This window comes from Somniosus microcephalus, chromosome 10, assembly GCF_052327205.1.
Source record: "Somniosus microcephalus isolate GS21.2 chromosome 10, FLI_Smic_1.0, whole genome shotgun sequence".
Taxonomy (NCBI): Eukaryota; Metazoa; Chordata; class Chondrichthyes; order Squaliformes; family Somniosidae; genus Somniosus; species Somniosus microcephalus.
In genome coordinates, this window is record NC_140996.1 from 204,351,984 (window position 1) to 204,364,856 (window position 12,873).

The 12,873-nt window shown below is 42.7% G+C and overlaps 1 protein-coding gene across 4 annotated transcripts in view; it reads right to left on the bottom strand.

The window, feature by feature from the left end:
* The window catches only part of p4ha3 (prolyl 4-hydroxylase, alpha polypeptide III), a 91,535-nt gene that overhangs the window by 28,607 nt on the left and 50,055 nt on the right, over nt 1-12,873 (bottom strand). The gene's annotated exons all lie outside the window — the stretch shown is intronic.

Sequence of the window (12,873 nt, forward strand, 5' to 3'; positions counted from 1 at the left end):
TGTTGTTTTTTGCTTAGGTTTGGCTCCACAGTCATTGTCAGCCCTCCATTTCCTCATCCAAATGAGCCATGCAGTACAAGTAGGTTTTTCACCTGGTAGGGGGGGAGGGGATTACAGTTAAACCTGATGCTGCCCTTACCAGATGCCGACACACAAACTTTATCAGCAAGGATTACTGGATATCGAACAGGAGCAGGAAACATGGTGGGTTTTTTTCTTTCGCAACCCAGGAGAACTAAGTCCAAATTGTAGAGATCCCTACTGTTGCCCCAACTGTGACTAACTAACCCACCACTACCAAGGGCAGTACCTGGGATGGTACTTGTGATGAAATATTCCATTCATCACTCATTGGTATTCTCTGCCTGTGACTGTGGTTGATTTCAGTTTCATTTCCCTTACCTCAGTTCCGTTATTTTTAGTTGTACACTATAGTGTAATATATATATATTTGTTGAAATACCTTCAGGTGAAAAAATATAAATGCCACAATCCACACAAAAAAATGTTGGCACAGGACTCAGTGCCTTTAGTAAAATAAATTTCTCACAGTATAGATTTAACTTCAAATTTAAAGTATGCAAACTGTTTGCCTTGGAAGGAGAAACTCTTGAGTCATGCCAGGTCAGGTCACAATATTGGAAACCAGTCAATATTATTCCGCTGAAGCCTCCAATTCAACAGATGTAGCCATGGGTATGAGGGAAGCGTATTCACAGTTAGGAAGAATTAAAGGCTGCAAAGCACATCATCGCTAACGGTACGGTTTTGGTTTCGCGAAATAGTTTCACTTTTATTCATTAGTCGTTTGTAATTCAAGTGGCTCAGTTTTAGTTGTGAAATAATTGTAATTTTAGTTGTGATTTTGGTGAACAACAAATGAATATTGTTCTTTGCTGCAAGCGGCTGTCAGAGGTGAATTTGGTGCTTTCATTCCTGGGTACTTAACAGAGCGTGGCCTAGAAATACGGCTCGGGCGCTATCAGATCGGACCGGCCGCCCGTTATAGGCAGCGCCTGATATATCAGTTTAGAAGTTTAGAGTTTAGAAGAATGAGAGGGGATCTCATCGAAACTTATAAAATTCTAACAGGACTAGACAGACTAGATGCTGGAAGGATGTTCCCGATGGTCGGGGAGTCCAGAACCAGGGGTCACAGTCTAAGGATAAGGGGTAAGCCATTTAGGACAGAGATGAGGAGGAATTTCTTCACCCAGAGAGTGGTGAACCTGTGGAATTCTCTACCAAAGAAGGCAGTAGAGGCCAATTCATTAAATATATTCAAGAAGGAGTTGGATATATTTCTTAAGGCTAAAGGGATCAAAGGATATGGAGAGAAGGCAGGAACAGGGTACTGAATTTGGATGATCAGCCCGAGTGGCAGAGTAGGCTCGAGAGGCCGAATGGCCTACTCCTGCTCCTATCTTCTATGTTTCTATCAGTTCCACTGCAGTCAATGCGACTGAATATCGGGCGTTGCGTATAACGGGCGGCCGATCCGATACAGGCCGTGTTGCGCCACCGTCCGAGGCGAATTTCTAGGCCTATATATTTTGTTCTTGAGTAGCCATATCTAGGCCACTCAAGAACAAAAAAGAAAAATACTGCGGATGCTGGAAATCTGAAATGAAAACAGAAATGATTGGAAATACTCAGCAGGTCAGGCAGCGCCTGTGACGGGAGAAACAGAGTTCACGTTTCAGGCTTGAACCTTTCGTCAGGGTTCTGACGTGTTTCCAGCATTTCTGTTCTTGTTCCCAGACCTCTGTGTTTGTTTAACTGGTCATTTATATTGAGAAAACAGCACGGAAAGTGTGCCAATGTTCTAATTATTCCTCTTTGCTCACTGTAGTGCAGTTCCCATTAAGAAGCTTTTACAATAACAAGGAGCAAGAGACCAACAAGTACATCAGAAATGGTTTAGCGGTAGGAAATTTGAGGAACAGATGTTAAATTAGACACATATTTTGAAACAAGGAGATTTCCTGATGTTTGCTAATTAATTTTAATTTAAGAGTGGTGGTCACCTGAGATACTGGAATACTGAGAAAATGGAAGTCAGGGTTTTTTTTAGAAGCCTATGTAATTATAAATCACTCCGCAAGCAGCAGTTAATCAGGTTATTGGTACCTGATATATGTCCTATTACCAATGCAATCGACCATTTCCCCCTCAGTTTCTACCCTTATGCCACCTCAGGCTGGATATGTTTTCACAGACAACATCAGCAGCCCAGTTCCTCATTCAATTTGCCATTTTTCTTGCATGATCCTGAAGCTGTGAGATCTCACAGGATATTTGACTGTGAGGCTTCACAATAAATCTTGATCCTCGTCTCACTACACATGCAGGAGTGGGTGATTTTCAACCCAAGAACATTGAGGTTAACTGTGTTGTGCTGCTAACTCGACACACCCTGGCATTGAACCTGGGACACTCTCGGTCTGTATGACTCAGTACCACGCCACATAGTGCTAAACTATCAGGGATCTCTGGTCAGTGTATAATCAAACAGTTGCTTTTTTTGCTCCCATAACATATTTCATTAGATTTTGTCCCCTCCACTTGCCATAGTGCTACTTAGTGATGAATCATGACTGAAGTGGCTGAGATGCATTTGCTCTGGAGCCCAGGTCCCACCGCGGCAATTAAGGCAGAGCTGACGTTGCATCTACATAAATGTACAAAACAAGTACAAAGTTTTTCTATCAATCTGTGCATGTCCTAAAGTCCCCGCCACCTACCAGCCGAGTAAAATGTGTCGCAAGGTCAATGTGTTGTGACCACTGGGCATGGGGGGTGCGGGGAGGTGAGAGAATGGGGGAGTCTTATGCCATGTGTAGCAGGCTGGCATGGGCTGGACTGGGTCTAGGCAGAATTAGTGCCGGGAGTGGATAGGGAGTTGCTGTCGAGTCTCTTAGAGAATGAACTCGGGCGCAGCCCGTGGCTGGACCTGAACCGAGGCATCGTGGGTGGTAGTGGCATGGACTCTCATCTCACTGCTGTGGAGTAGTAGGACCAATGATGCTGGGACATGGAGCCAGCCAGGTCTAGGTGACTGAAGGGCTGCGGGTGGATACCCTCGCATGTGGAGCTTTGCGGGGGTGGGGGGTTCGTGCCTGCTCACAGAGGAAGGAATGCCTCTTTGGTGAAATACTGGAAGTATGCTGGCGCCTGTGGAACTGTAACCAAGCTCGAGCCATTAGCTTCAACGGGAATAGGATAATGAGAAAAATAACTGAAGCAGGAAAATAATTCTAAACTTTCACACCAGTGATGGTGTCTGTGCTGGATGAAGCAAAGCCACTTCCCCTCTGATACTCTTCTGAAATTCATGTCCACTGAAGTAAAATACCCGATGGAAGTCCATTAAAATTAGGTTATGAGCTCTTTCACCATCATCCTGTGTGGTCCTGAGCCATACATTCCAAGAAGCTCCCAAAATCAATCTCTGTGCTGAATTTAGCCAGGGCAACAGGGGAACTACAATTGACGTCAGTGCCCACAGGCTGATGTAGAAGGGTGAGAACTTCAGGCAAAGATCCCTTTCCTCATCACAACCTAGAGACACAACCTCATTTAAAGATTTTGGGGTGTTCAATCTCAGGGTACACTCCTGGCCAAAGATGAAGATGTGTCACTTGGATACGATACTGCCCTTGGAACTGCACCTTTACATGAATGAGTACCTCCAGGAGAAGAAGGGAGAAAATAGGAAAGAGACCCAACCAGGCTCTGGATATTGAACTAAATGAGAATTTTAAACTATGATGTGTTAGTGTCATGATGGAATGCAGTTCGTCCCACAGTTTCTAACCTGCAAAAATGCGCACAATATTTAACAGGGAACATGTGCTGGGTTTGTCCTCTTCAGGGCAGAGTTCTTCCTGGATAGGGCAATACATCCGCCTGACCCCCTGGATGCTTCTCAACCCCAACCCATTTTCCAGGGTTAGGGTTCATCCTATGTGCATGGCGGATGCCTGGTGAGATTCCCTCTGCCAAGAGGCAGCATGGCAGTGTGAGGGCGTAAAATCCTGGATGCCCATGCAGCAGCAGAAGAGGTGGTGAGGGAACTTAATGGGGCAGAATTGCCCCGAAGATGGCATCTAGGCTCCCACTGAAGGTCTTGGCAAAGACATGAGGTCTTTAGCAGCTAATTGCTGGGCCCAACCTGTGGGGAGAATATGCCACCATAAGGTTGACTCCCCCCACTGGAGGAACTGGGGGCCTTTGTTACCATTTACCCAGGTCTACAGTCACCTTCCATATGGTGGCCCCTGGGAAACAGTGGTAAGTGGGGCAGAAGGGAAATCCTCTGGGGACCCGGCCCCACTTCCCATCACCATTTGCAAGAGGCGAGGAAGGGGTTGGGGGGCGGTGGGGGGAAGAGCATGCAGAGGCGATCCAGGCAGGAGTGGTGGGGGGGGGTGGCGGTGGTGGAGAGGGAAATCCCAATCAGGATCATGAGGCAGTGATAATTCTCATACCTAAATGGTCCTTCATTCTGCACCATGATGTTGCCTGATTTAGGGCAGGATCTTAGAGGAAAATCCCGGCCTGCTCCTTAAAATGAAAAACTAACAGAGAATTATTTTTGCAGAAGCAAGGGTAAATATAATTGGGACTCATGCTGAAAGCAGGAAGAACAGCTACCACCACGGAATCCTGACTTAAAAGTATCAGTATTTCAAAGACACAAATAATATAAAGTAGTAACTTTTTATTCTTATGTCATTAATATTTGTAGGTGACTTTTTGTGTAGGTTATCAGTTTTGGATGGGGAGGTGGAATGGAATACTTGTGCACACTTTGAGCACCCCAATGTCAGCCTCAAATACTCCCAGATCAGGCAAATGTAGAATAAAGCTCCCTCTACTTGATCACCAACAACCAGCTTTCATGGACCTCTCCTATTATATCTGTATGAACTTATCCATTTTCCAACCCCAGCCATCCTTACAGCATGTGAGTGAGATTGCTGGTTGACTGCTGCTATGTGGCGAATTCCTCATGCTGTAGACATTCACTGACGAGGAATTGGGTTGAGACTATTTCACACAGCACCAATACAGCCAGCACAGCAAGGAAACTTTTAGCTCATCTGTTCCAAGGACAATTGGATAGCGTGTTAACTCTACTGCACCACCCAGTCCCTACTGAGAGGGTTCTTGAAATGAGAAAAGCTATTTCACAGTTTGCTTAATAGGTTCCAAATGTCAAGCCATAACCAAAAAAAAGAAAATGAGTCTGGAATAGACATGATTCACATAAAGCAATTCATTCCAGTCAAACTTTTTTCTTCAGTTACAATAAGGAATTACACATTTGGCATGATGAGTAATTTTGAAGTTGTTCTAAATAAATGAAACTATTTATTTATCATACATGGACATCATTCTTTCAAATAAAATTTTTACATTTTATATATTATACTTATACAAAGAAGTTACAGTACGGAAACAGGCCATTCGGTCCAACTAGTCCGTGTCGATGTTTACCCTCCACATAAGCAAATATTTCTCATTACATTTTCTCATCCTGTTTCCATATCCCTTCAACCCCTTTTCCTTCATCCGCCTATCCAATCTAATCTTGAATGTTGACACAGTTTCTGCCTCAACCACTTACCCTGGATGTGAATTCCACATCCTCACAACTTTCTGTGTAAACAAGGTATATATAGCAAGATAGCAAAATACTGCGGATGCTGGAAATCTGAAATAACAACAGAAAATGCTGGAAAAACTCAACAGGCCAGGCAACATCCGTGGAGAGAGAAATAGAGTCAACATTTCAGGTCGAAACCCTTTGTCAGGACTGAAAAAACACAGGAAATGAAACAGATTAAAATGCCAGTTGGGGGGCTGGGAAATGGCAATGAAATAACAAAAGAGAAGTGAAGAGACATTAAGAGGTATTCAAAGCGAGACGAGATGGTGATAGGACTAGTAAAGAGACAAAAGACAGCTCTAGATTAGGTGTGAAATGCGCTGGCAGAATGAGAGACAGCTGCCATGTGGGAGAGAAAAAAGGAGGGAAGGGCCAAAACAAAGGTGTGGTTAAAAAAATATATATAAAAATGTAATAGGGGCCGAGATTATGATCTGAAATTATTGAACTCGATATTGAGTCCGGAAGGCTGTAAAGTGCCTAATCGGAAGATGAGGTGCTGTTCCTTGAGCTTACGCTGGGTTTCCGTGGAACAATGTAAGAGCAGATTGGGTGACCGCTTTGCGGAACACCTCCGTTCAGTCCGTAAGGGTGACCCCGAGCTTCCGGTCGCCTGTTATTTTAATTCACCGCCCCATTCCCACTCAGACCTCACCGTACTCGGGCTCTTGTATTGTTCCACGGAAACCCAGTGTAAGCTCAAGGAACAGCACCTCATCTTCTGATTAGGCACTTTACAGTCTTCCAGACTCAATATCGAGTTCATAAGAACATAAGAACGTAAGAAGTAGGAGCAGGAGTAGGCCATACGGCCTCTCGGGCCTGCTCCGCCATTCAATAGGATCATGGCTGATCTGAACCTAGACTCACGTCCACTTCCCTGCCCGCTCCCCATAACCCTTAATTCCCTTATCAGTTAGGAAACTGTCTATCACCGTTTTAAATTTATTTAATGTCGCAGCTTCCACAGCTCTCTGAGGTAGCAAATTCCATAGATTTACTACCCTCTGAGTGAAGAAGTTTCTCCTCATCTCGGTTTTGAAATGGCAGCCCCTTATTCTAAGATTATGCCCCCTAGTTCTAGTCTCACCCATCAGTGGAAACATCCTCCCCGCATCCACCCGATCAAGCCCCCTCACAATCTTATATGTTTCGATACGATCGGCTCTCATTCCTCTGAATTCCAATGAGTAGAGGCCCAACCTACTCAACCTTTCCGCATAAGTCAACCCCCTCATCTCCGGAATCAACCGAGTGAACCTTCTCTGAACTGCCTCGAGAGCAAGTATATCTTTTCTTAAATATGGAAACCAAAACTGCACGCAGTATTCCAGGTGTGGCCTCACCAGTACCCTGTATAACTGAAGCAAGACTTCCCTGCTTTTATACTCCATCCCCCTTGCAATAAAAGCCAAGATTCCATTGGCCTTCCTGATCACCCGCTGTACCTGCATACTAACCTTCTGTGTTTCATGCACCAGGACCCCCAGATCGCTTTGTACTGTAGCACTTTGCAGTTTCTTTCCATTTAGATAATAACTTGCCCTTTGATTTTTTCTGCCAAAGTGCATAACCTCACACTTTCCAACATTATATTCCATCTTTTAAATTTTTTTTTATTCATTGATGGGATGTGGGCGTCGCTGGCTAGGCCTGCATTTAGTGCCCATCCCTAAGTGCCCTTGAGAAGATGGTGGTGAGCCGCCTTCTTGAACCGCTGCAGTCCATATGGTGTAGGTACACCCACAATGCTGTTAGGAAGGGAGTTCCAGGATTTTGGCCCAGCGACAGTGAAGGAACGGCGATACAGGTCCAAGTCTGGATGGTGTGTGGCTTGGAGGGGAATTTGTAGGTGGTGATGTTCCCATGTGTCTGCTGCCCTTGTCCTTCTAAGTGGTAGAGGTCGCGGGTTTGGAAGGTGCTGTTGAAGGAGCTTTGGCGAGTTGCTGCAGTGCATCTTGTAGATGGTACACACTGCAGCCACAGTGCGCCGGTGGTGGAGGGAGTGAATGTTGAAGGTGGTGGATGGAGTGCCAATCAAGCGGGCTGCTTTATCCTGAAGGGTGTCGAGCTTCTTGAGTGTTGTTGGAGCTGCACTCATCCAGGCAAGTGGAGAGTATTCCATCACACTCCTGACTTGTGCCTTGTAGATGGTGGAAATTTCTGCCCACTCACTTAGCTTGTCTATGTCCTTTTGCAGGTTTTTTATGTCCTCCTCACTCACTGCTTTCCCTCCCATCTTTGTATCGTCGGCAAACTTGGATACGTTGCACTTGGTCCCCTCCTCCAAATCGTTAATATAGATTGTAAAGAGTTGGGGTCCCAGCACTGACCCCTGCGGAACACCACTAGTTACTGATTGCCAACCCGAGAATGAACCATTTATCCCAACTCTTTGTTTTCTGTTAGATAGCCAATCTTCCACCCATGCCAGCATATTACCCCCAATCCCGTGATTTTTATCTTGTGCAGTAATCTTTTGTGTGGCACCTTGTCAAATGCCTTTTGGAAGTCCAAATACACCACATCCACTGGTTCCCCTTTATCCACCCTGTTTGTTACGTCCTCAAAGAATTCGAGCAAATTTGTCAAACATGACTTCCCCTTCATAAAACCATGCTGACTCTGTCCGATTAAATTATGCTTATCCAAATGTCCTGTTACTGCTTCCTTAATAATGGACTCCAACATTTTACCAACCACAGATGTTAGGCTAACTGGTCTATAGTTTCCAGCCTTTTGTCTACCTCCCTCAATAATTTCAGATCATAATCTCGGCCCCTATTACATTTTTATATATATTTTTTATCCACACCTTTGTTTTGTGCCCTTCCCCCTTATTTTCTCTCCCACATGGCAGCTGTCTCTCATTCTGCCAGCGCATTTCACACCTAACCTAGAGCTGTCTTTTGTCTCTTTACAAGTCCTATCACCATCTCGTCTGGTTTTGAATACCTCTTAATGTCTCTTCACTTCTCTTTTGTTCTTTCATCCCCATTTCCCAGCCCCCAAACTGGCCTTTTAATCTGTTTCATTTCCTGTGTTTTTTTAGTCCTGACAAAGGGTTTCGACCTGAAACGTTGACTCCATTTCTCTCTCCATGGGTGTTGCCTGGCCTACTGAGTTTTTCCAGCAATTTCTGTTGTTATTTTTATATATAGCAAGAGTTGCTATCCAAGCCAATGCAAATATGTGATTTGAGTGCAAATCATGAAATCAGACTGCTGATTATGTGCAAATTATTGGACCCTTCATTAAGAACAATTTGTAAAAAATTACTTATTCATAAGCAAAGGCTTTAAACTAGTAAGGTGGGGGAGGGATCTACAAGAAACATAACTAGCCTAAATATAAACAAAACAGGAAACGAGAGCATAGAAAAGAATAAAGGGAGGACATTCATGGCAAGGGAATAAATAGAGTTATAGGACTGAAGTCTAAAAAGATGGTTAAACATAAAGTGAGAGGAAATCCTATTAAAATGAGTTAATCTGTCTGTACAGCAATGCACACAGTGTCTGTAATAAAACAGGGGAGTTGGAGGCAATCATTCGTTGGGAGGAACCAGACATAGTAGGGATTACTGAGACATGGCTACAGAAAAATCAGGACTGGGAATTAAACATTGGGAGGGAAAAAGGGGAGGTGGAGTAGCGGTATTTATTAGGGATACCATAATGGCAGTAGAAAAAAGTGACGCAGATATCAGCAAGACAAAAATAGAATCCATACGGATAGAGATAAAGGATCAATCACACTAATAGGCATAGTCTACAGCCCACCTAATAGTGGATGAGAACTAGAGGAAGAAATATTAGGGAAATGAGTAAAAAACATAGAATAATAATCATGGGGGATTTCAACTACCCTGATATTAATTGGACAGAAGAGGTAGGTAAGGGGATAAGGGAATGGAGTTCCTACAATGTGTACAGGACTCCTTTCTAACCCAATATGTAAAAAGCCCAACAAGGGAGGATTCACTATTGGATCTGGTAATGGGGAATGAACCAGAGCAGATAAGAGAAGTAAAGTTAGTGGAACATACAGGCAATAGTGACCATAATATAATACGCTTTAAGATGATAATTGAGAAGGACATAAGTATGATGAAAACCAGGTTAATAGATTGGAGAAAAGCTGATTTTGAGAGGTTGAGAATAGAACTTGGGAAAAAAAATGGGCAACAATATTGGCAAACAACAATGTAGAACAGAAATGGGAAACATTTAAAATGGTGTTCAACAGAGTGCAGGAAAAATATATTCCGCTAAAAGGAAAGAACAAACTAAACAATAATGAGACTCCATGGATGAAATAAGCCATAAGGGAACAATTCAGAGTAAGAAAAGAGGCATACATTAAGTACATAGACAGCAGGGGAGTGCATGATAAAAGAGAATATGAAAAGATTAGGAGAGAAGTCAAAAAAACAATTAGGGAGGCAAAGAGGAACTATGAAATTAAATTATCAAGGAACATAAAACAAAATAGTAAAATATTTTATAGGCACATCAATAAAAACAGGAAGGTTGGGATGGAAATAGGGCCATTAAGCGATAGTCAGGATAATACCACAGGTAATGATAGAGAGATGACAGAAATATTAAATAATTATTTTGCTTCAGTATTTACCAGGGAGATAGAACAGGTGGACATGACATTGGATGATGAGATTAGTAATGAGATAAGTGCATTTAAAATAAAAAAGGGGATATATTAAATAAATTAATCAAACTCAAAGAGGATAAAACCCCTGGTCCAGATGGATTGCATCCACGCATTTTAAAATAATCTAGGGAAGAGATAGCAGAGACATTACTATGCATATTTAATAATTCATTAGAAAAAGGTATAGTGCTGATGTCTGGTGGATAGCTAACGTAATACCGATATTTAAGAAGGGGGATAGAACATGTCCAGGGAATTATAGACTAGTCAGCTTAACATCGGTGGTAGTAAAAATAATGGAATCCCTACTAAAGGAGAGAATAGAAGAACATCTAGAAACAAAAAGTATAATAATGAATAGTCAGCATGGATTTCAAAAGGGAAAATCTTGCTTGACCAATCTTATTGAATTTTTTGAAGAGGTAACAGAGAGAGTAGATAATGGTAATGCAGTAGATGTAATTTATCTGGATTTTCAAAAGGCCTTCGATAAGGTACCCATAATAGACTGATGAACAAGGTCAGAGAATGCAGTGTCAGGGGACAAGTAGCAGAATGGATTGCTGGCTGGCTTCAAGACATTAAGCAGAGAGTAGGAGTAAAGGGCAGCTATTCACAGTGGCAGAAGGTGGGTAGTGGTGTTCCACAAGGATCAGTGCTGGGACCACTGTTGTTCACAATTTATATTAACGATTTAGACTTAGGAATCAAAAACACAATTTCTAAATTTGCGGATGACCAAATTGGGCGGAATAGTCAATACTGAGGAGGACTGCAACAAATTACAGGAGGACATTAATAAATTTGCAGAATGGGCAAATAATTGGCAAATGATGTTCAACAGACAAATGTGAGGTATTACATTTTGGTAGGAAGAATAGGGAGGTCACTTATCACTTGGAGGGTGGGAGTCTAGGTGGGGTAGAGGAAGAAAGGGATCTCGGAGTACAAATATAAAATCACTAAAAGTTGCGCCACAGGTTAGCAAGGCCATTAAAAATGCACACCAACCACTAAGGTTCATGTCTAGAGGGATGGAATTGAAAAGTAGGGAAGTTATGCTAAACCTGTATTGAACCTTGGTTAGACCAAACTTAGAGTACTGCATACAGTTCTGGTCTCCATATCTCCATATTACAAAAAGGATGTAGAGGCACTGGAGAGGGTGCAGAGAAGATTACAAGGATGATACCAGAAATGCGAGGGTATACATATCAGGAAAGGATGAACCGGCTGGGTCTCTTTTCTCTTAAAAAAAGAAGGTTGAGGGGTGATCTAATAGAGGTCTTTAAAGTTATGAAAGGTTTTGATAGAGTGGATACAGAGAGAATGTTTCCACTTGTGGGGAAGAGCATAACTAGAGGCCATCAATATAAGGTAGTCATCAGGAAACCCAATAGGGAATTCAGAAGAAACTTCTTTACCCAAAGAGTGGTGAGAATGTGGAACTCGCTACCACAGGGAATGGTTGAAGAAAATAGTATAGATACATTTAAGGGGAGGCTAGACAAACGCATGAGGGAGAAGGGAATAGAGGGTTATGCTGATAGATTTAGATGAGGAAAGACGAGAGGAGGCTCGTGTGGAGCATAAACGCCGGCATAGACTGGTTGGGCCGAATGGTCTGTTTCTGTGCCTTATATCCTATGTAATCCTATGTAATATACTGCCAAACTTCCATCATTTAAAGTTTTTTTTCTAATTTTACTTAAAACTGTCAATATTAAAATTTTTTAAAGTTCCTACCCCCAAAAATAAATTGTAATAAACCAGCAAAGAGATTATCTTGAACTCAATCACTAGGTAATTAATATTCCATTTGTTATTGTTCATTACTGACCAGCATCTCTGTGACTAATATTGCAGTTTGTTTATCACTTCTGATGAATTTTCATTTAGGAATTTTAACTGAGATCTTGTCGCTAGAAGGAAGTAACTCGTTTTCGATAAAATCACTTAGAAAGGAGGCAATCCAGGCTGGGAGATGGTCAGAGTCCTTAAAGGGGCATTGCTGTCTCCTGATAAAACAACTTGCGCATTGTTTTACCAGGTTTGTAAGTAGAAATGTGCCACATCATTATTAGTTCTGTCTGCTGTTAAAATGCTTGTGTGTTAGCAACAGTTTACCTTGCAGCAGGTAAAGCATCTCACAAAGCCGAAACTTACCTGACTGCAAAACTGGGGGCTCTGAATCGGAGTTTTCCAAGCAAGCTTGTCCGTAACAGTGCCCCTGTAGACTTGACTATTCCAATGCTCTCCTGGCCGGCCTCCCATCTTCTACCCTGATGCGCTATCAATCACTCAAAAGACTGAGGTTAAGCGAGTAACTAACAGGCTTTTATTAACAAGAGAATGAAGGTGTGCCTCGAGTGGTCGACCAGTCCAGAATACAGAGGGACTGTGGAGCAGTCACCTTTATACCTGGACTCGTGGGAGGAGTCAGCCGAGGCATGTACAGACATGTACACAGTGGAATACAAACAGTGGTTTACCACATACCCTCCATAAACTTGATCTCATCCAAAACT